At 37.6% G+C, this 22,783-nt stretch overlaps 2 non-coding genes across 2 annotated transcripts; both read left to right on the forward strand.

The window, feature by feature from the left end:
* The first annotated feature begins 5,902 nt into the window (after positions 1-5,902).
* Positions 5,903-6,009, forward strand: LOC131236236 (small nucleolar RNA R71). The gene has a single exon (XR_009166642.1). It is a non-coding gene; the product is annotated as a small nucleolar RNA R71 (small nucleolar RNA).
* Positions 6,010-19,864: 13,855 nt separating this feature from the next.
* On the forward strand, positions 19,865-19,971 carry LOC131236237 (small nucleolar RNA R71). Its single transcript, XR_009166643.1, has one exon. It is a non-coding gene; the product is annotated as a small nucleolar RNA R71 (small nucleolar RNA).
* Positions 19,972-22,783: the final 2,812 nt, after the last annotated feature.

The raw sequence follows: 22,783 nt of genomic DNA on the forward strand, positions 1-22,783 counted from the left end.
TCAATCGGGTTAATTGACGAGCTCGACGAGTACGAGTGCACGTTGACTTGATCGACATGGAGTGCGTAAGCATTCCGCGTGTCCTAATCACTACCATCAAATGACGTACGACTTAGATTCGTCGAACGTATCCATCGTGGCTAAATCAATTCAGCCACCCATCGTAAACCATTACCGATTGCCTGGACTACATTGTAGCCCCAATCACACTTCAAATGCAATAGGCATTCATATGTGCTAGTCAAAATAGTATGTAGCAATAAATTCAAATATAAATCTCATATAAACATTTAAATGAGCACCTGGAGTACATGTTAACATACATAGACATTCATCCATAAAACACGTAGTAGTAAGATAGGTTATATGAAGGGAATTATAACTATAGATAAGGGAATTGAGAATCATATCTCAACACCCTAATTAAAGACATTTCAACAAGTATTTTCTCATTTAAGCATTTTAACAAACACTTAGACTACATATATTACATACTTGAAATAAATTAGTTAAAACACATATCGTAGCAAATCCTTCCACATAGGAATTGCCACACGTAAAACCATCATGTAGCCTCAAACATAAATCATGGCAAACACAAATCATAATTTCATACTCATTCAAACATTTCAACAAACACTTGGAATGCATTAAAATCAACATAGTTTACATATATGTGTAATATACGGGAAACATCGTATCTAAGCATATGAGATAGCAATCAAGTCAGTCATAAATCATTACTGACATTGAAAGCCTTAAAAACTATAACCTAAATATTTATAGTCTGCACCTTTTGCCGGTAGACTCATATCGAACTTAGTTTAAAAGCTAAGTCTTTGTCTACGGCACAACGGCTACCTGATTCATGAAATAGGTTAGCTATTTCGCGTATTGCTCTATTTGGATATCTATATCAGTTTAGGGTTAAGATTTCTTACCCAAATCGGAACTAAAACAAGTTGAGTAGTGTAGTAGAGAAGCGAAACGACGTGTGGAGTTGTGGGAAAAGATCCCAACAACAATCTCCAAGAATCTCTCCTCCTTCCTTCCTCTTTTCTCTCCTTTTCTTTCTCTCTCACCTAGGGTTTCTAAGAAATTCGTATGGATTGGGAGTGAGGGGGTTTAAGGGCTACTTATAAGCCCAGAATCGATGTCAATGGCCCTAAGGCCATGATACACTTAGGTTATAGCCAAATAATGGCTATTTTAGTCCAATGGAGCACTTCTCGAGGCCCCTTTTCTGCGTGCGGTCGAACTTAAGCTCCCTGACATTGGATCTAGGTCAAGATAAGTTTTTGGTCTGATCGGATTTACAGATCGACCGTGGCAGACCAGTTTCATTTTCAACGATCACCGGTACTTGATCAGGGCCATAGGTGTACTGACATGTGTTGGAAATTTTTCCTGATCCTAGGGTGTAGTTGGGTTAGATTCTGATGGTTAGAATCCTCAGATTTGGCCTGCAAGTGAACCGACTCAATTCACTTAAGTTTCAGTTCGTTTTCTAAAGATATTCGCATTTCTCACACACTTCACTCTGGACTCAAGTTGTGCATTTCTGGGTATCATTAGGACTTAATTTCTGAGGTGAATGTCAAGTCCAGTGAGGCGGTCCTAACTGTATAGTTTCGTAGTAACCGAATTTTCAACGTGCGGTCCAGGTTCGATACGAAGTTTCAAGGTGCTCCCGAGAGCAACTGGGTTTAGAGATTGATCCTAAGTTTTAGGGTATTATAGCGGTATCGATTCTACTCATTTTGGATCTTGCAGTTTGTATTTAAAGTAATTAGGGCCCATTGCACAGAGAATCTAGTTTAGCGCTAAATTAATTCTCGTTTAGTTTCTAAAGGATTTGGTCCTATTTGATTTCTGCCTGAGGTGGTACTTGGGCCTTTGTAGTTTATATAGAAAGTGATCCAAGTTATTAATACTTAACTAAATTACGTCCTAATTACAACAGAATAAGGTCCTAGGGCAGTTCTACGTCTAAGGACGTCCATTGCCAAGTTGGAAAAAAATTCGGGATGTTACATTTTCCACTAGCCTCAAACAACTAGTCGTTAGAGGTTGGTGTTAGCCATTCAAGTTTGAATGTGAGAGTCCTCTCATCTCGCATCTTTTGTACACAGATGATACCCTCATTTTCTTACGGGAGTCGGGCTTCACTCATCACAGCCAAAAATTTCCTAGATTCCTTACAAGTGGCGTCGGCCAAAAGATCAACAACAAGAAAAGTTGCTTCATCTGTTCAAAAGGCTACCGGTGGGTAGAATTAGGAACATAAAGCGCCTCTTGGGCTTTGCCAAATCTAGAGATGGAGTCCAATATTTGGGTGTTCCTCTAACTAGAGGCAGACTCAAAATTACTGATTTTTAGTTTCTTATTGATAAGGTGATTAGAAAAATCAGCGGTTAGAAGGTTAGACACCTATCGCAAGCCGGTAGAACAACGCTTATCAAGTATGTGCTGGGGAGCATCCTGCTTCACGTCATGGCAGCGGTGTACGTTCCAGGGCAGGTAATTGCTAGCCTTGAATGAAGTTTTGCCAAGTTTTTTTGGGGATGGGCTGAAGGTAAAAGCAAAGTGCAATGGATTGCTTGGAAGAAAATCACTAGACCCATTGAAGGAGGGCTAGGAATTAGAAGATTGAAGGAGGTCATGGCTGCCCTTCATATGAAGATGGCTTGGGCCACCAAATTTGGTGTAAACGTCAGGCCCTGAGTGTCTCTAATGTGTGTCAAACATCACAAAACCTCAAGAGGGAGCTTATTTAGTACCACGCTGAACCAATCCTCTCCTATCTGGAGAAAAATCAGAGACTTCCTACCCTTCCTGACAAAGAATGTTCAGTGGTAGGTGGGTAAGGGTGATCTAAATCTTTAGACGCTCAACTGGACTAGGCTGGGTCCCCTCTAGCAGCTCGTAGTTAGGCCTATCCTAAAGGCCCTAAAAAATCTACAGGTTAGAGATTTCCTAGGTATAGCTGGCCCTCTCCCCCCATCAGCCGTGTTTTCCTTTTCACCTCAAGAGACCCTTAACGCCATATTTCAAGAGGTTTTGCAATCTCTGAAGATAGATCCGAGTGCTTTTGGCCCCATGCTCCTTTAGGAGCTTTCACCCTCAAGTTAGCTTGGAAGTTAAGCAGAGCCATGACCCCTGCTGCGAGGTGGGCCAACTGGGTATGGCACAGCAAACTTCCTCCCATAATTTCTATTTTTTCTAGAGATTGTTACAGGGGGCAACACTAGTAGATGACATGATACAGTCCAAAGGAATTGTACTGGCTTCCAAATGCTTTTATTGTAAAGATGTGCCCACTTCTAGGCCTGACACAGAGTCCATCACTTATCTCTTCCTTTATGGTCAACAGGTGGCCAAAATCTGGTTATATTTCAACGCTCTTTTTGGGGTGTCCATGCTGCCCCACCAATCGATCGAAGGGAGATTGCTACAATGAAGAAGAGCTTCGGCTCCTGGTTGCTCTCCAGCCCCAATCCGCATTCTTCTCCCAATTCTTATCCTGGAGAAGTATGGCATGTTAGAAATGAAGCCAAATATGAACATAGACTGATGCAAGTTAGGCCTCCATTGCCTGTATCAAATGGTGGGCCAAATTGATATTTGGCGATGAGATCATTTTCAACCTGATCAGCGATCAAAACATAAACAGGTCGAGCACCTTGCCCTCCAATCATCACAAATTTTGTTATGAAATCATCAAATGGAAGAAACTAGCCTCAGATTGGGTCAAGTTAAATGTGGATGGTTCGACGAGAGGGAACACGGGTATATCAGGTGGAAGCGGCATTTACAGAAAGGATAATGGGGATTTCATTTTCGCCTTCTCCACTGGCTATGAGGTGGGATCCAACAATCTAGCTGAGCTATGTGCGATTTATGATGGGATGCTTCTATGCCTGGACAGAGGGTTGAAAAAAATTGAAGTTGAATCCGACTCTAGAGTTGTAGTTGATCTCCTCACAGGGAAATCCGGCATCCCCTGGCTGTGGAGACCATGTGTCACCAGGATTAACAATTGCACCAGTTTGGCATGTTCTCCTTCAATCATATTTAGTGAGAAGGCAATGGCCCAGCTGATGGTATGGCCCGAGAAGGCAGTTGTCGTCAGTTTGCCTCCTTCCACCTTCAAATGGCTACACTTCCTAGGCAGGTGCACAGTCTGATTTTCCTTGATAGGGTTAGGTTAGGATTTGTTAAGTCCCTCCCAGTTAGATCTTAGTTTGGGTGTTTTTTTTGTACATTGGCAGTTGATTTGTGGCCTCCTTACGATAGGCCCCCCACTGTACTTTTGTTGCTGGGGCTACTCGAACGAGCCTGGAGGATGGTGTAGGATGTATGGCTTTTACTCTTCCAATGAAATAACAAACTTCTTAATTTTTATTTTTTTTAAAACAAGTGATAGGGGGTCTTATATTGAAATCAACATTCAAATGGCTTGATCTATGGTATGGAGGTCATTCTCAATGGTTAGATCCGTGTCAAGTAATAGATGTAAAGGTAGGACAATTAGGTTTGTATCGTACACATGTACATATTAGTTAATTTCTTGGTAACACTCGAGAACTTTCAATACTCGAGTATTGAAATGTTTGGAGAGTTACACCAAAGAATTCGATTTATGCTTGCTCTTAAGTCAAGGTGTGTGTGTTAATCTGGTAGTTCCTAATTACATAAGCGATGGTTGGGCTACCGAGATCTTTATATTTCTGTGGCACATCTTGCTTTAGGATGGCACTCACTTTTTCTGTCAAAAATATTTTCTTTTGGATGTTCTGCCGTCTTTTGGTTGTGTATAGATCTTTCAGAAATTTGGCATATGAAGGTATATGTTTAACAGCTTCCAGTAGAGGAATGTTGACCTTCACTTGCTTAAGCACCTCTAAAATGTCCTGAGAGTTAGAGAGAGGTTTTGGTGCTATCAACCATTAGGGGAATGATGTAACTAGTTTGCTTCGCAATTCTAGTTCTAACTCATGTGTAGTAGTGCTTGGTCTATCCATCTCATCTACTTCCGGGTCCTTAGGCTTTTCAGCTCTTACCAGAATAGATTTGTCAATTATTTTCTCACTCTTAAGAGTGGTGATAGACTTGGCTTGTTCCAGTTGATTTGAAGAGCTTGAGATACTAATCTCGTATTGTGGTTTTGGATTTAGGAGAGGTTGGGCTGGAAGCACCCCTCTCCCCAACTGTTAAGTGTGACTCTATCCTTTGAATAGATGACGCAAGCATTTCTAATGTTGATCTGATATCCTGAAATGTTTGTGCATTATTCTGATTGAGTAGCTCTTGGTCTTGAATATGCTTTAGAACCGAGTCCTCTTGAGGTTTCCTTTGATTCAAGAATTGGTTAATGATCCCTTGAGGTGAAGCAGATTGTCCATTCCTCCAACTGAAATTTAGATGATTTCTCTAGCTAGATCAGTATGTATTTGAGGAGGTTCCTTTGAAAGGCCTTTGGTAGTTGTTTATGGCATTCGACTGCTCATTCGGTATTTCTTAAAAAGCAGGTATTGTTGGATAATTTTCGGTTGTATGAATGTTGCAAGTACAAATACCGCAAACAACTTCCTTATCATTATCCTTCTTAAGTTTCATGGCTTCAAATTTCCTTGTGTGATTGGTCACTTTAGCATTTATATCATCATCCTCTTTTAACAAGTATATCCCACCCCTCTCCTTTGATTGGGTAAACTTAGATGTGGTGCTAGGTTTTGGGGAGATGTCCCACGATTGTGCGATTTTAACAAGTTCATCAAAGTAGTCCCACACATCATCGGCATTTTTATCCATAAATTCCCTATTGCATATTGTCTTAATGAATTGGTGCATGGATGATATTAGTCCTTCATGGAAGAAATTTGTTGTGCACCACATTGCAAAACCATGTTGTGGGCATGGACTAACAAGATCCTTGAACTGCTCCCAACATTAGAAGAATGTTTCGTCTTCTTTTCGGGCAAAGTTCATGATTGATTTCCTGATGTTGTTCGTCGTATGATATGGAAAAAAAATTCTTTATGAACTCCCTTATCATGTTATTCCATGTGCCAATAGATCGCAGACGTAGTGAGTGCAACCACATCTTAGCTTTTTCTTTCAAGAAGAAAGGAAAGAGTTTCAGCCTGACCGTGTCCTTAGACACGTTAGGAAAATATAAAGTGGCTCTAATCTTGTCAAACTCTTTCAAGTGTAGATATGGACTTTCAAATTTAAGTCCAAGGAACTTTAGAAGGAGTTGGATCACTCCTACCTTAATATCCATGTTTCCTGTATTTTCTAAAAGGACCATACAAGAAGGGATGCTCACCCCCGCCAGTTGTAAATAGTCTCGTAAAGTACGAGGTGAGGGTGCATGATGCACCCCATTCTCATCCTCAGCTTCCACAATTAGAGGTTACAGTTGATTCACCCGTTGATTTGTAGGTTGATTGGTAGCCATCACTTTAATTGACTCTAAGGATCTTAAGTTGTGTCTAATCCTATGATGGATAAATAACCCTTTAACTAATCCTTCTTCACTTAAGAGACGTAGAGTGTTATCATGAACCCACTCGGGCATGAAACACTCTCAGCCTTTGATTTCAGAATCTAACCTAACCCTAAAAAGAAAGAGAGAAATAGAAATCTAGAAATAGAAAGAGAGAGAATTAAAAGGAAGTTACCAAATTAGAAGTTTCCATATTAAGATCCTGCAAAACAGAAAAACAAATTAGTTTCTAAAAACAGATTAGGAAAAACAAGTTAGTTTCTAAAAATAAATTGGGAAAATAAGTTAGTTTCTAAAAACAAATTAGGAAAGTTTCTAACCTAGAAATAGAAAGTAAGTTTCTAAAAATAATTCAGAAAAATCTTAATCTAAAAATAGAAAGTCAATAAACCTTAATCTTAACCTAATTCTAAAACTAGTTAATCTCAAAAAATGTAACCGTTAGTCCCCGACAACGGCGCCAAAAACTTGTTCACAACCCCAAGTGTAGGGTCGTGATGTAGTAATAATCTGGGTAAGACCGAGGTCGAATCTACAGGGACTAATCTTGTGTGTATTCTGAAAGCAAATAGAAGTACTAGAAGAATATGTGAATCTAAATTGGGAGTAAAAGGAAGTAATTGTGAAGTGTTTAATTCGAAACTTAATAATTCAAAGTTGGGAACTAAGGTTTCCAAGGATCCACTTGTAGCTTCTCATGATGCTACTATGCTTAATTCAAGGACACAACTGGAATCAGAGTCCTATCTTATCCAGTTGGAAGAAGAGACGGTCAGATCTCTAAACTTCTCATGAATCTAGTCATCAAAGAAGGAGAATTGGGAAGATTGGAAGGGATTTTGTCACCTAACCATGCCCATGGGACAACAACAAACAACGGGATTTATCAATCTAGCAATCTCAAAATAGAAAAGGAAGATATTCAAAGCTATTGCAAATCTATTGTAATTTGTCACAACAAACCATTAAAAACTAAAAATATCCCTTATAATCAAACTAGAATCCAAGAGAGTTCAACCAAAACATGAATCAAAGCAAAGAAAACATCCCAATCACACTACCTCTTAGCCCTAGCTAGGAGGTTTAGCCAACCATAGACATGATTAGATTTAAAACCCTAGAAGAAAGCATGAAAACTAAGGAAGAAAGGAAGAAAAATGCTTGGCAACGGCTCTCCACCCTTGTGCTTTGCTCCTCCAAACCCTAGATGATGCCCAAGGATGCCCTAGGAACTCCTATTTATAGTTATGTAACACGTCCTTCCGAACCGACCTTGAAATTTTCAGAAACCGCCTCAAATTTACGCATTCCACGTAACTCTACGTAAGTCATTCAATGGCATTGAATTGCCTTCGATGTCATCGAAGGTGTCTTGAATACATTTTTTTTTCATAATGCGTAACTTCATCCAGACTGTGTAACCTTTTATGTCATCGAACCTACCTTTGATGTCATCGAAGGTATCTTTGATGTCATCGAGTGATGTTCGAGGAATCGAGAATGCATCCAAAACAATCAAGCGAGTTAATCCAATAATTCCTAGAAAATTCGATGTCATTGAAGAGGCTTCGATGTCATCAAGCAGGTCTGTGATATCATCAACGAAGACTTTGAGTAATCAAAATTTGTGCCTAATATGTCCAGTGAGTTTTGCTAAAAAACCATAAAAATATCAATGTCATCGAACTGTCCTTGATGCCATCAAGCAAATCTTCGAGTCATCGAAAAAGTCCTCGAGTCATTGAGAAATGTCTTCAATTTGTGCAGCGACCAACTCGATTTCCATTCATAAATTCGATGTCCTCGACCCATGTTCAATGTCATCGAACGGTGATTGATGACACAGTTAATGAGAATTTTACACTTGTTCTTTTGATTTCTTAACTTCTCCACTTGGTTTTCTTGAATCTTGGGACCTTGAAATTTTCAATCTTTGTCTCCTAAGATCCATTCTTTGCCTTAGTGATCTTTGAGCATCAAATCACCACGCTTTTAACACCTTTTCCAATCCAAGCTCTTAAATTCACCTTGCAACACAAACATGAGTAAAATAGGACATTAAGCAGTATCATATTCATAAAACCAAGATATAAATGGGGGATAATATGCAATATTTAAACCTTAACAGATGTTGATCATTTACTTTGAAGATATTTCCATTTGTCAGATTCTCTATCTAGATAGCCTCATGAGGATAAACCATTTTGACTACAAAGAGGCCAATCCAAAGAGATCTTAATTTTTTTGAAAAAAAGATGAAGTCTCGAATTATATAGATGGACTTTCTGATGTGGTTCAAAAAAATTCGAAGGATGTTCTTGTCATGAAACACCCTCATCATGTACTTGTATATCCAAGAGTTCTCGTAAGCCTCATTCTAGATTTCTTCAATTTCGTTTAATTGTAATTTGTACAGCGAGCCAACTTTGTCGAGATTGAAATTAAAAGTCTTTATATTTGAACACTCCTCATGTTCCAACTTCATAGGCAAGTGATAAGCCTTCCTATAAACAAGTCTATAAGGTGACATACCAATAGGGGTTTTGTAGGTCATACGGTAAACCCACAACGCATCGTTTAGTCGAAGTGATCAATCTGTGTAGTTTGAGTTCACCATTTTCTCCAAAATTTGTTTAATCTCCCTATTTGATGTTTCAACTTGGCTGCTTGTTTATGGGGGATAGGGGTACTCACTTTATGTTTAATACCATATTTCTTCATTAACATTTCAAATGACTTATTGCAAAAGTGAGATCTACCATCATTAATGATGGCTTAAGGCATTTCAAACCTATATAAGATGTTTTCTTTCCAAAATTTAATGACCATTCGATGAAGATTATTCTGTCATGAAATTGCTTCAACCCATTTGGAAACATAATCGGCATCAATGAGAATATACAGATTTCTAAATGATGGGGGAAATGGTCGAATGGAATCAATGCCCCAGCAATCAAATACTTCAATGATTAAAATAGGATTCAACGACATCATATTTCGACAACATATTCCTCCCAATTTCTAACATCGCTCACACACTTTATAAAATTCATTGGTATCCTTGAACATAGTGGGCAAATAAAAGTAGCACTGCAGAATTTTTACAGTGGTCTTTTTAGCTAAAAAGTGGCCACCACACGTTTACAAGTGATAAAAGGAGATGACATTGTGTCTCTCGTGATTGGGAACACATCTCATTATAATTTGAGTTAGGCAATATTTAAAAAGATAAGGATCATCTCAGAAGAACTTGCATACCTCGGTGAAGATTTTCTTCCTATCTTGTGCAGTCCAATGAATAGGAATTGTACTTGTAATGAGATAATTAGCAATGTCAACATAATAATGTAATTGGAAAAGTTTTTTTTTAAATATCAGGGAACATCTCATTGATGGGTATTATTTCTATATAATCAGATAGAACAAGCCGTGAGAGATGGTCAACCACTACTTTTTCTACTCATTTCTTATCTTGGATTTCCAAATCAAACTCTTGGAGTAGAAGGATCTATCTTACCAAACCGGGCTTAGTATCCTTCTTAGAAAGAAGATACTTTAGCACCGCATGGTCAGTGAAGATGATTATCGTGAATCTGATCAAGTAGGACCTAAACTTATCCAAAGTGAACATTATGGCTAAGAGTTCCTTTTTCATAGTTGAGTAGTTCACCTAGTCAGGGTTTGGAGTTCTACTCTCATACTAAATAACGTGCGGCTTCTTCTCTTTTCTTTGGCCTAGCACTCCCTCAATCGCATAATCGCTTACATTGCACATACTTTCAAAAAGGATACTCCAATCGGGTGGTTGCCTGATGGGGGCACTACTCAACATGCCTTTGAGCTTGGTGAAAGCTTTTAGGGATTCCTCCCTCTTCACAAACCCAAGTGTTGGGTCATGATGTAGTAATAATCTCGGTAAGACTGAGGTCGAATCCACATGGACTAATCTTGTGCGTATTATAAAAGTAACTAGAACTAGAACTAGAGAAAGATCTAATTTAGAAAATCTGAAATAAAGGAGTAATTGTGAATAAAGCTTAATCTATCAATTGAAAATGGGAACTAGAGTGCCAAGGATCCACTTATAACTATCAAGATGTTTCCTTACTTGATTTAAGAATCATAATTGGAATTGGAGTCCTATCCTATCTAATTAGAAGATGAGATAATCAAATCTCTGAACTTTTCATAGATCTAGCCATGCATTAAAGAGGATTGTGATGATTGGAAGAGATTTCATCTCCCAAACATGCCCAGGAGATGATGGTGGACAACAAGATGTATCAATCTCACAATCTCAAAACAGGAAAAGAAGATATTCAAAGTTGTGAAAGATCTATTATAATATGAGTCACAATAAGCCATTAAAAACTAAAAATATTTCTTAATAAATAACTAGAAGTCGATGGGGATCAACAAGAACAAAAACCAAAAGAAAAACATCCCAACACACTACAAGCTTCACCCCTTAGCCCTAGCTAAGGAATTTAGCCAACCATAGATATGATTGGAATCAAAACCCTAAAAGAAAGCATTAAAAACAAATTAAGAAAGAAGAAAAACTCTTGAGAGGCTCCTCCACCCTTTGGCTCAGCTCCTTGAAACCCTAGATATCCCAAAAAGTGCATAGAAAACCTGTATTTATAGCCTTGTTCACCCAAGATCGCAAAACTGCCTCAATTTACCCAATCTACATAAGTTCTACATAACATGTTCAATGTCATCAAACAGCCTTTAATGTCGTCGAACGCATGTTGATTTTCGGAAATCATGCCTTTATGCACTGCATAAATCATTGTATCATCGAACCTTCCTTCACTGCCATCGAGCAGACCTTCAATTGCATCGAAGGGTGCTCGATCCATTGAGAATGTGTCCAGAACAGTCCAACGAGTTTCTCCAAAATTTTGTAAAAAGATCGATGTCATCTAACGGTCTTTGATGTCATCGACCAGGTCTTCGAGTCATCGAACAGGTCTTCGATCCATCGACAAATGCATCCAATTCATCCAGCAACCAAACTTGATTTTCATGTAATTCTTCACTGTCATCGAACTGTGGTCGATGTCATCGAATGATGGCTTCGATGTCATCGACAGGTGGTTGGTGACACAGATTTTGTGGATTCTGCACTTTGCACTGCGAACTTCCTTCCTTCTCCACTTAGTTTCCTTGGATCTCGAGGTCTTGAAATCTTCAATCTTGTTATCTAAAGATCCATTCTTTACCTTAGCAATTCTTGAGCCTTAAATCCATGCTTTTAGCATTCTTTTCAATCCAAGCTCTTAAACTCACCTCGTAACACAAACATATATAAAATATACCATTAAGCCTTATCATGTTCATAAAACCAAGATATAAATGGGGGGAAAATATGCAATATTTGACACTCAACACACTCCCCAACTAGTATTTTGCTAGTCCCGAGTAAAACATGTGTGAAATAATCTTCCATCTTCAAGGTTCAAAACCTCTTTCAAAAAACAATCTTTTGTGCAATCAAGTATGAATGGGTAAAATCATGATAAGAAGGTGAGATTTTGAAAACCCAGAGTCGAATCACATAAGCAACCACTCAAATAGATTCTTTATCTATTAACTTAGAGCATAAGTTCATATATCAAGTTTTTCCAATGTGCTCAATGAATATCAACTTACTTCCCATAAACTTACTATCATTTCGTAAAGTTATCCATGTTCGTCATATCAAGATTAGTTGAAATCTCAATTATTGATTCCAAACATATCCCATTTTCCTTCTTTTTCCAGTTTCTGATTTTATATCGATGGCCTCTCTTATTCATTCTTTTTTCAGACTTTTATATTATTTTTAGAGACCTTTTTCATTCCCTTCAAAGACGTTGTCATTCTTCATTCTTTTCATTTATGACATTTTTATCGATATCCTATTTTTTAAAACTAGTTTTTCATCTTTAAGGTGGATAAAATTCTCCAGACTCAATTCCCAACATCTTTCAATGATTTCCATACTAACAATTGGAAATTCTAACACAACTCACAGAAATCAAATTGAACGTGTCTTTGTGATTTGAATCAATATGATATCCCAACTCCTCTTAATCCATTGAGTGCAAGAACCTAGGAGATAGATTACTTAGTTGATCAAACTCCAACAATTCAAAATTCAATCTCTGTCCCATCATCATACTCAAAGCATCCTTAAGCGCACAAACTATCGCTTTCCAAATAGGTTTTTAGTTTAAAAATTTTAAAAATTCTACACCTTTTTGCTTAAAAGTAAGAAAATACTGATTAGTTTACCTAATCCACACCCCCAACCTAAAATCTACATTATCCTCAATATAAAGGAAATAAGCATGTAATGCATTGAGGTAATGAAAAGAAGGGGAGTAGTGATGGAAAGATTGTACCCGGAGGAAGGAAACTTGAAGCTTTCCCATGAATCTCAGCATGAAATGGGTTAATACAACAACTAAACATACTGGAAGCAAACTACCCTAGTCCTAAATCCTATGAAAGTAATAGACCTAACTATACCTCCATAAGACTAGGAGATCAGTCCTGGTACACAGGATCAGTCAGAGGCATGGACATGTCCTCTGACTCAAATTTCTCAACAAATGGCTTTAAATGATATTCATTTGCTTTGAAAGCATTGCCATTATTCAGATTCTTTATCTCAATGGCCCCATGAGGATAGACATTTTAGTAACTATGAAAGGGTCGATCTAACGAGATCTGAGTTTAGCCGGGAAAAGAAATTACCAAGAAATATACAAAAGGATTTTTTGACCCATCAAGAATGATTTTTGAAGGATGTTCTTATCATGGAACACCTTCATCCTGTCCTTATAAATTCTCGAGTTCTCGTATGTGTCATTCTAGATTTCCTTGAGTTCATTTAATTGAAGTATGTGCAGTAAGCTAGTGTTGTTCAGGTTAAAGTTCAGATTTTTAATAGCCCAGTAGGCTCTATGTTCCAACCCCACTTGTAAGTGGCAAGCTTTCTCATAGACAAGTCAAAAGGGAGACATTCCAGTAGGTATCTTAAAGGCAGTACGGTAGGCCCATAAAGCATCGGTCAAGCAAATTGACTAATCTTTGCGATCAGGGTTAACCGTCTTTTCCAAAATATTTTTAATTTTTCTATTAAAAATCCCAGCTCACCTACTTGTTTGCGACTGGTATGGAGTGCTCACCTTATGAGAGATGTCATATTTCTTCATTAAGTTTGTAAATAACCTATTACATAAATGTGAGCCTCCATCACTAATGATGGCCCGAGGTGTTCTGAACTAGGAAAGGATGTTTTCTTTTAGGAATTTAATGACCGTATAATGGTCATTGATCCGGCACAGGATCGCTTCGATCCATTTAGTGACATAGTCTACAACTAGTAAAATATACAAATTCCCAAAGGATTGAGGGAATGACCTTATGAAATCAATGCCTTGGCAATCAAATGCTTCAATGATCAAAATGAGATTCAAAAGCATCATATTTTGATGGGACAACGCTTCTAATTTCTAACAACGCTCATAAGCTTTGCAAAACTCATGAGTGTCCTTGAACATAGTGGGCCAGTAAAAGCCACACTGCAGAATTTTGGTCGTGGTCTTTTTAGTAGAAAAGTGACCACCACAGGCCCGAGAATGATAGAAGGAGATGACATTTTGGTGTTTATTATCTGGCATACATCTCCTTAGAATTTGGTCTGATCAATATTTGAATAAATATAAGTCATCCCAGAAAATTTTGCATACCTCGATGAAATTTTTTTTCTTATCTTGCGCAGTCCAATGTGTCAGTGTGAAACCTGTAGCAAGATAATTTGTAATGTCAGTAAACCAAGGTAGTGGGAGAGTTTAAGAAATTGTTCTTCAGGGAAAATGTCATTATAGGTATCGTTTCAAGAGAATCAGGGAGATCAAGTCTGGAAAGATGGTCAGCCTCTACGTTTTTTTCTCCCTCTTTATCTCGTATTTCTAAATCAAATTCCAGGAGTAGGAGGATCCATCTTATCAAGCAAGGCTTAACATTATCCTTAGAAAGAAGGTCCTTGAGTGTCGTATGATTGGTGTAAATAATGATCTTAGATCCGATTAAGTAGGACCTAAATTTATCCAAAGCGAATACTATGACCAAGAGTTCCTTCTTCGTAGTAGAGTAATTCACTTGGGCAAGATTTAAAGTTCTACTTGCATAGTAAATAACATAAGGTGTCTTTTCTTTTTTTAGCCCAATACCGGCCTAATAACATAGTCAGACGCATCACACATAATTTCAAAAGGAATGCTCCAATTGGGTGGCTGCATGATAGGTGTGGTGATCAACATGCCTTTGAGCTTAGAAAAACCTTCCTGGCATTGCTCAGTCCACTCATATGGTACATCCTTTTAAAGTAGATTGCATAAAAGATGAGAAAGGTGACTAAATTGTCTGTAAAATCCGGCGTGTCCTAAGAAGGATCGCACATCTCGTATGCTCTTAGGTGTAGGTAGGTTAGATATAAGATCAATTTTAGCCTTATCTACCTCAATTCCTTTAGACGAGATAATTGTTAATGCACTTATTTGCACTCATGTTTGTCAATTACGTGACTAGTTGTATCTTATAGTCGGATGAGTTCTTAACAAGTGAAGACCGACGACGTGACTGGATTAGAAGCATCAAAGCCATATTGAAAACAAAGAACTACTTCTACGATCTTGACCTTGCAAATAGATGATCCCAACCCAAATAGGAATACCTACATAGATCATCTATTTTAAGTCAATCCCAAGTTCATATTTTATATCTTATAGTCTTGGCTTTTGTATATCCCAAGTTGTTGAGTGATTTATTAGACAAAATAGAAAAATCTATCCATTCTTGGTAGGACGAAGGTACCACCGAATAGCACATTCTTTGGTCATACCAAAGGGGCTCAAAATAGTCCAACAAGCTTACAATGTTAATTCGGTGTCGCCAACTGGACATTTCGGTGTCACCGACTACCACCAATGAACAAACTTCAGTGCTATCGAAAGAGACTGTTTTCAATAATCAACTTGAGAATTTAATTCGGTACTACTAATAGATAATTTGGTACCACTGAAGCAAGTTCAACGATACCAAAGGTCATTTCGGTAGCACCGTAAACTAGCCATTTTCTATCCGTTGGAAGTTTTATCTATAAAAGTGGATTGTAGAAACTTGTAAAATTAGTGGAAGTAGGCACCATAGAGTCTCTAGTGTATCCCAAGCTTATCCTAGTCCAGTTAGACTCTATCCATGTAAGTTTCATGTTCTCTTCATTATGATCTTTCACTCCTATGAGCATTTAAAGCTCCGATTAATGAAGAACATACACTCGTGCATTCTTTAGAGTACAAAGACCAAACTAATAGAAAAATACTTGATTCTTTGATACTCTAGAGCATCCATAAGTTAAATCCCTCAGGAAATCTACTCATTATCCTAAATAGGAGATTCAACCAACTCCGATAACCTTGGTCACCATTATAGATACATCTTATGCAAGGTTCTTAATCGTGAAGCAGTACCAATAAGTAAATCCAAGCTACGTGATTGGGGAAGCACTGGGAAGCTTATTCAAGCATGAGATCATGAAGATTTAACAAGCCGAGACAAGCTACAAGACAGAACTCTATCCGATAAGTAAGTGTCATTTTAAAAGTTCAAAAGTTTAGTCTCCTTCCTTGTGTAGGATTGAGGCTAAGAGTTTACTATTAACAAACTCGATTAGGTTCCTAGTGTGGGACTTTGGCCAGTAGGCCTAAAAGTAGGTGTCATGTGTGGGACCTTGGCCGGTAGGCCTAAACGTAGGTTCTAGGTGTAGAACCTTTGCTCTTGCAGAGAGCATAAATTGTGTCCTTAGTGTAGGGCTATAAAGGTTATTGGTGAATCTGTTTTAAAACCATTGATAGTGAAATTCGGTGCACTGTGGGATTAATTATGGATGCCGGGAGTGGAGTAGGCACGTGGCCGAACCACTATAAATGCTTATGTTTGGATTGTCACTTGCGCATCTGTTTAATTATGCTTATATATGCTTGAATGTTTAAATCTGTATACATGATTGAATGAATGTTATTCATTGATAGGAAGCATATTCTACACACAAGCTCACAACACTAGGCTAGTTATTATATCTGCATATCTTTAATAACCTTTGTGATTGGATCCTCTAATTAGCTTGGAAGCCTTTAGAGTTATATTGCCTTACTTGCTTTAAAGTGAATACTTATTTAAGTTAGGCAATTTGGATTTTTAAATAGGAAAATTATTTAAAATGTCCTATTCACCCCCCTCTAGGACATTGCCTCATATTAATTCTTCAATATCAATGATATAAACAGCAATTTCAATGATATGTCCAAGAATGTTATTCATTGATAGGAAGCATATTCTACACACAAGCTCACAACACTAGGCTAGTTATTATATCTGCATATCTTTAATAACCTTTGTGATTGGATCCTCTAATTAGCTTGGAAGCCTTTAGAGTTATATTGCCTTACTTGCTTTAAAGTGAATACTTATTTAAGTTAGGCAATTTGGATTTTTAAATAGGAAAATTATTTAAAATGTCCTATTCACCCCCCTCTAGGACATTGCCTCATATTAATTCTTCAATATCAATGATATAAACAGCAATTTCAATGATATGTCCAAGAACAATTCTTTTACAAACCATGAAATGGCACTTCTCCCAATTTAGTACCAAATTCTTTTCCTCACGTTGCTTCAGCATATTTTTCAGATTTTCCAAACATTCGCTAAAGGATGGACCAAAGATAGATAAGTCATCCATGAAGACCTCTAAATATTACCCCACCATGTTAGAGAAAATACTCAACATGCATCGCTAAAAAGTGGCAGGGGCATTACACAGTCTAAATGACATCCTTCTGTAAGCAAATGTACCATAAGGACATGTGAACGTTGTCTTTTCCTGATCTTCAAGGGCTATCTCTATTTGATTGTAGCCCGAATACCCATCAAGGAAATAATAGTAAGACTAACCAGGTAGCCTTTCCAAAATTTGATCAATGAAGGGTAAAGTGGTTCTTCCTCGTGACGGTATTCAACTTCCTATAGTTAATGCACATTAACTCTAGTTGGCATGAGTTCATTGTTGACATTGGCTACGATGGTGATTTTGGACTTCTTAGGAACCACCTGAGTTAGACTCAACCATTGGCTATCGAATATGGGGTATATAATACCCACATCCAATAACTTAAGTACATTGGCCTTAACCACTTCCTTCATGTTTAGATTTAATATATGTTGTAGTTGTAAGAAGGTTTTCACATTATCCTCAAGATTAATACGGTTAGTACAAATCAAAGGGTCAATTCCCTTGAGGTCCGCAATCGACCATCCAAGGGCTCCTATGTGCTTAATGAGAGTAGAAATAAGCATACTCACTTGTTCTTGCTTAAGGTGGGAAGAGATCACCACTGTGTATGTCCCATCTTGACCTAAATAAACATATTTTAAATTAGAGGGTAAAGATTTTAGGTCAAGCTTCGATGCTTTGAGGTTAGACAGTAGAGGCACTACATCACTTTGTGGTAGCTTTTCAAATTGTGGCCACCACCGATTAACTTCAAGTACTGGTGTAACATCAAGCATGACATCAATCTCCCTAATCGTATCGTCATCCAAATTGGGGAAGTGTGCCAAGCACGTCTCTAAAGGGTCAGAGGACATGGTCATCAAAGCTCTACCTTCCACAAAAGAGTCTATCATGTTAATGTCATGGGCCTCGTCATCATCCATTGCTTGTCTGCTCATGTTAAAAAAGATACTGAGCTCCAACATCATATTTCCAAAAGACAAATTCATAACACCATTCCTACAATTGATGATAGCATTTGATGTAGCAAGGAATGGACAGCTAAGTATGACAGGAATTTAAGTGCTCATATCTGCAATAGGGAGTATCCAGGATGATAAAATCTATTGGATAATAGAATTTATTAACCTAGACTAGCACATCCTCAATCATCTCCCTTGATACACGAACTGAGAGATCAGTAAGTTGTAACGTGGTCCGAGTGGGTTTTAATTCACCTAGACCCAGTTGTTCATAGACCGAGTAAGGGATCAGATTTACACTCGCCCCCAAATTAAGAAGTGCACTTCCAATTTGGTGATTCCCAATTATACAAGTGATAGTTGGGCTACTAGGATCTTTATATTTTTGTGGCACACTTTGCTTTAGGATGGCACTCACTTTTTATATCAGGAAAAATTTCTTTTTGATACTTTGCCACCTCTTAGCCGTGCATAGGTCTTTCAAAATTTTAGCATATGAAGGAATTTGTTTCACAACATCTATAAGAGGTATGTTAACCTTCACTTGTTTCAATACTTTTAGAATGTCCTAAGAGTTAGTTAGAGGTTTTGGTGCAATCAACCGCTAGGGGAACAGAGCAATCGACTTACGTAGAGGTCTTGGTTCTAATCCATGTGGAGTAATGCTAGGTCTCTCATCTGTTTTTTCTTCTAGGTCCTTAAGACTTTTCAGCCCTTATCAAAATTAGATTTGTCAATTGTTTTTCCACTCATAAGAGTGGTGATAGACTTGGCTTGCTCCATTGGGTTTGAAGAGCTTGGTTCACTAACTCCGTATTGTGGTTTAGAATTGGGGATAGGTCGAGCTCGAAGGATCCCTTTCTCCATAACCATAATACGAGAGTCAATTTTTTTGTATAGCCTTAGTAAGTTCTTATAAGGCTTGGAGAGTACTTTGTTGGATAAGCTCTTAAGTTTGTGTGGAATTTTGAACCAATTCCTCTTAAGGTTTCCCTTGATTCAAAAATTGATTAGGAATTCCTTGAGGAGTAGCAGTTTGTCTATTTCTCCAACTGAAGTTTGGATGATTTCTCCAACTTGAATTGTATGCGTTTGAAGTGAGTCCTTTGAAAGGACTTTAGTAGTTGTTTACGGCATTCAATTTCTTGTTCAATATTTCTTGAAAAGTAGGTACTGTTGGACAATTCTCAGTTGTATGAACGTTACGAGCACAAACACCGTAGACAACTTTCTTAGCCTTATCCTTCTTAAGTTCCATGGCCTCAAGTTTCCTTGTGAAACTGGCTACTTTAGCATTTATATCATCTTCCTCTTTCAAAAGATATATTCCACCCTTCTCCTTTGATTGAGTGGGCTTAGAAGTGGTGTTAGGTTTTGAGGAGATGTCCCATGATGGTGTGTTTTCAGCAAGCTTGTCAAAATAATCCCACACATCATCAACATCTTTGTTCGTGAATTTCCTATTGCACATTGTCTCCACCATTTGGCGCATGGGAGATGTTAGCCCATCGTTAAAAAAAACTTGTTATGTGCCACGTTTCAAAATCGTGTTATGGGCATAAACTGATAAGATCATTGAACTGCTCCCAACATTGGAAGAATGTTTCATCTTTCTTTTGGGTGAAGTTCAAGATTGACTTTTTGAGGGTGTTCGTTTTGTGATATAGGAAATTTTTCTTAATGAACTCCCTTATCATGTCATTCCATTTGCCAATTGATCGTGGATGTAGTGAGTGCAACCACATTTTAGTCTTTTCTTTTAAGAAGGTAAAGAGTTTTAGCATAATCGTGTCTTCAGACACATTAAGAAAGTATAAAATGGCTATGATTTCATCAAACTCTTTCAAGTGTAAATATGGATTTTCATATTCAAGTCCATGAAATTTTGGAAGGAGTTGGATCACCCCTGGCTTGATATCCATATTCCCTGTATTTTCTGAAAAAATCATACATGAAGGTGTGCTCACCCTCACCGGTTGTAAATAGTCTCGTAGAGTACAAGGCGGGGTATATTCTGCACCTCGTTTTCATCCTGGATTTCCTCAACCGGAGGTTGAGTTTAATTTACAGGTTGATTTGTAGCCATAACTTCCATTAACTCAGAGGATCTCAATTGGTGTCTAATCCTATGATGGATAGGCAACCCTTCGACTAATCCTCCTTCACTCAAGAGACATAGAGTGTTGTCACGGACCCACCTAGGCATGAAACACTCTCACCCCTCAAGTTCAGAATCTAACGTAACCCTAAGAAGAAAGAAAACAAAAGGCAGTAAGAAATCTAGAAAAGAAAGAGAGAGACATAGAAAGAGTTTACCATATTGGAGATCTCTATGTTATGATCCTACAAAATAGAAAAACAAATTATTTTCTAAAAACATCGCAGACAAATTCCTAACCTAGAAATAAAATAGAAAATAAACCCTAATCTTAACCTAATTCTAAAACTAATTAAATTTTGAAAAACATAGCTGTTAATCCCTGGCAACGGTGCCAAAAACTTGTTCATAACCCCAAGTGTAGGGTCGCGATGTAGTAATAATCTCGGTAAGACTGGGGTCGAATCCACAGGGATAAATCTTATGCGTATTCTAAAAGTACAAAACTAAAACTAGAACTAGAGAAAGATCTAATTTAGAAAATCTGAAATAAAAGATTAATTATGAATAAAGCTTAATATATTAATCAAAAGTGGGAACTAGGGTGCCAAGGATCCACTTGTAGCTATCAAGATGTTTCCTTACTTGATTCAAGAATCACAATTGGAATTGGAGTCCTATCCTATCCAATTAGAAGATGAGATAATCAAATCTCTAAACTTTTCATAGATCTAGCCATGTATTAAAGAGGATTGTGATGATTGGAAGGGATTTCATCACCTAACTATGCCCAGGAGATGGTAGTGGACAACAAGATGTACCAATCTCACAATCTCAAAACAAGAAAAGAAGATATTCAAAGCTATCGTAAATCTATTGTAATTTGAGTCATAGTAAATCATTAAAAAATAAAAATATTCCTTAATAAATAACTAGAAGTCAATGAGGTTCAACAAGAATAAGAATCAGAGCAAGAAAAATATCCCAACACACTACAAGCTTCACCCCTTAGCCCTAGCTAAGGAATTTAGCCAACCATAAACATGATTGGAATCAAAACCCTAAAAGAAAGCATTAAAAATAAACTAAGAAAGAAGAAAAACTCTTGGGATGCTCCTCCACCCTTTGGCTCAGCTCCTTGAAATCCTAAATATCCCAAAAAGTGCCTAAGAAACCCATATTTATAGCCTTGTTCATGCAAGATCACAAAATCGCCCCAATTTACGTAATCTGCGTAAGTTCTGTGTAACATGTTCGATGTCATTGAACAACCTTTGATATCTTCAAACGTACATTGATTTCCAGAAGTCGTGCCTTTATGCACTGCGTAACTCCTTTCGCACTGCATAAATCATTATGTCATCGAGCAGACCTTCGATTGCATCAAAGGGTGCTCAATCCATCAAGAATGTGTCCAGAACAGTCCAGTGAGTTTCTCTAAAATTCTATAAAAAGACTAATGTAATTGAATGGTCATCAATGTCATTAAGCAAGTCTTCGAGTCATCAAACATGTCTTCGATCCATTTTCATGTAATTCTTTGTTGTCATCGAACTGTGGTTGATGTCATCGAACGATGGCTTTGATGTCATCAACAGGTAATCGATGACACATATTTTGTGGATTCTGCACTTTGCACTGCGAACTTCCTTCTCCACTTGGTTTTCTTGAATCTTAGGGTCTTGAAATCTTCAATCTTGGTCTCTAAAGATCCATTCTTTGCCTTGGTAATTCTTGAGCCTTATATCTATGCTTTTAGCATTCTTTTTAATGCAAGCTCATAAAATCACCTCGCAACACAAACATGTATAAAATATACCATTAAGCCTTATCATGTTCATAAATCTAAGCTCTTAGTCCACTCTCCTCGCAAGATCGCAAAATCGCCTCGATTTATGCCGTATTTGACACTCAATACTCGCTCCATACGAAAGGGGTTTCCTTTTGAAGAATGTTGCATAAAGGGAGAGAGATTAGGCTAATGTCCTTTATGAACCTTTGTTAAAATACAGCGTATCTTAAGAAGATAGCATGTCACCTATGCTCTTGGGTGGTGGTAATTTAGAGATTATGTCAATTTTGGCTTATCCACCTCAATTCTATTAGATAATATGATGTGTCCAAGGACTATTCCCTTTTAAACCATAAAATGACTTTTTCTCAATTCAACCTAATGTTTTTTCCTTTACATCTTTTCAACACCAATTTCAAGTTCTCAAGGCACTCATTAAAAGAAAAACCAAAGATGAAGAAATCATCTATGAAGACCTCTAGAAACTACCCCACCATGTCAAAAATAATACTCAACATATATCGTTAAAATGTGGAGAGGGCATTACACAATCTGAATGGCATCATTCGGT

Source organism: Magnolia sinica, unplaced genomic scaffold, assembly GCF_029962835.1.
Source record: "Magnolia sinica isolate HGM2019 unplaced genomic scaffold, MsV1 ctg342, whole genome shotgun sequence".
Classification (NCBI taxonomy): Eukaryota; Viridiplantae; Streptophyta; class Magnoliopsida; order Magnoliales; family Magnoliaceae; genus Magnolia; species Magnolia sinica.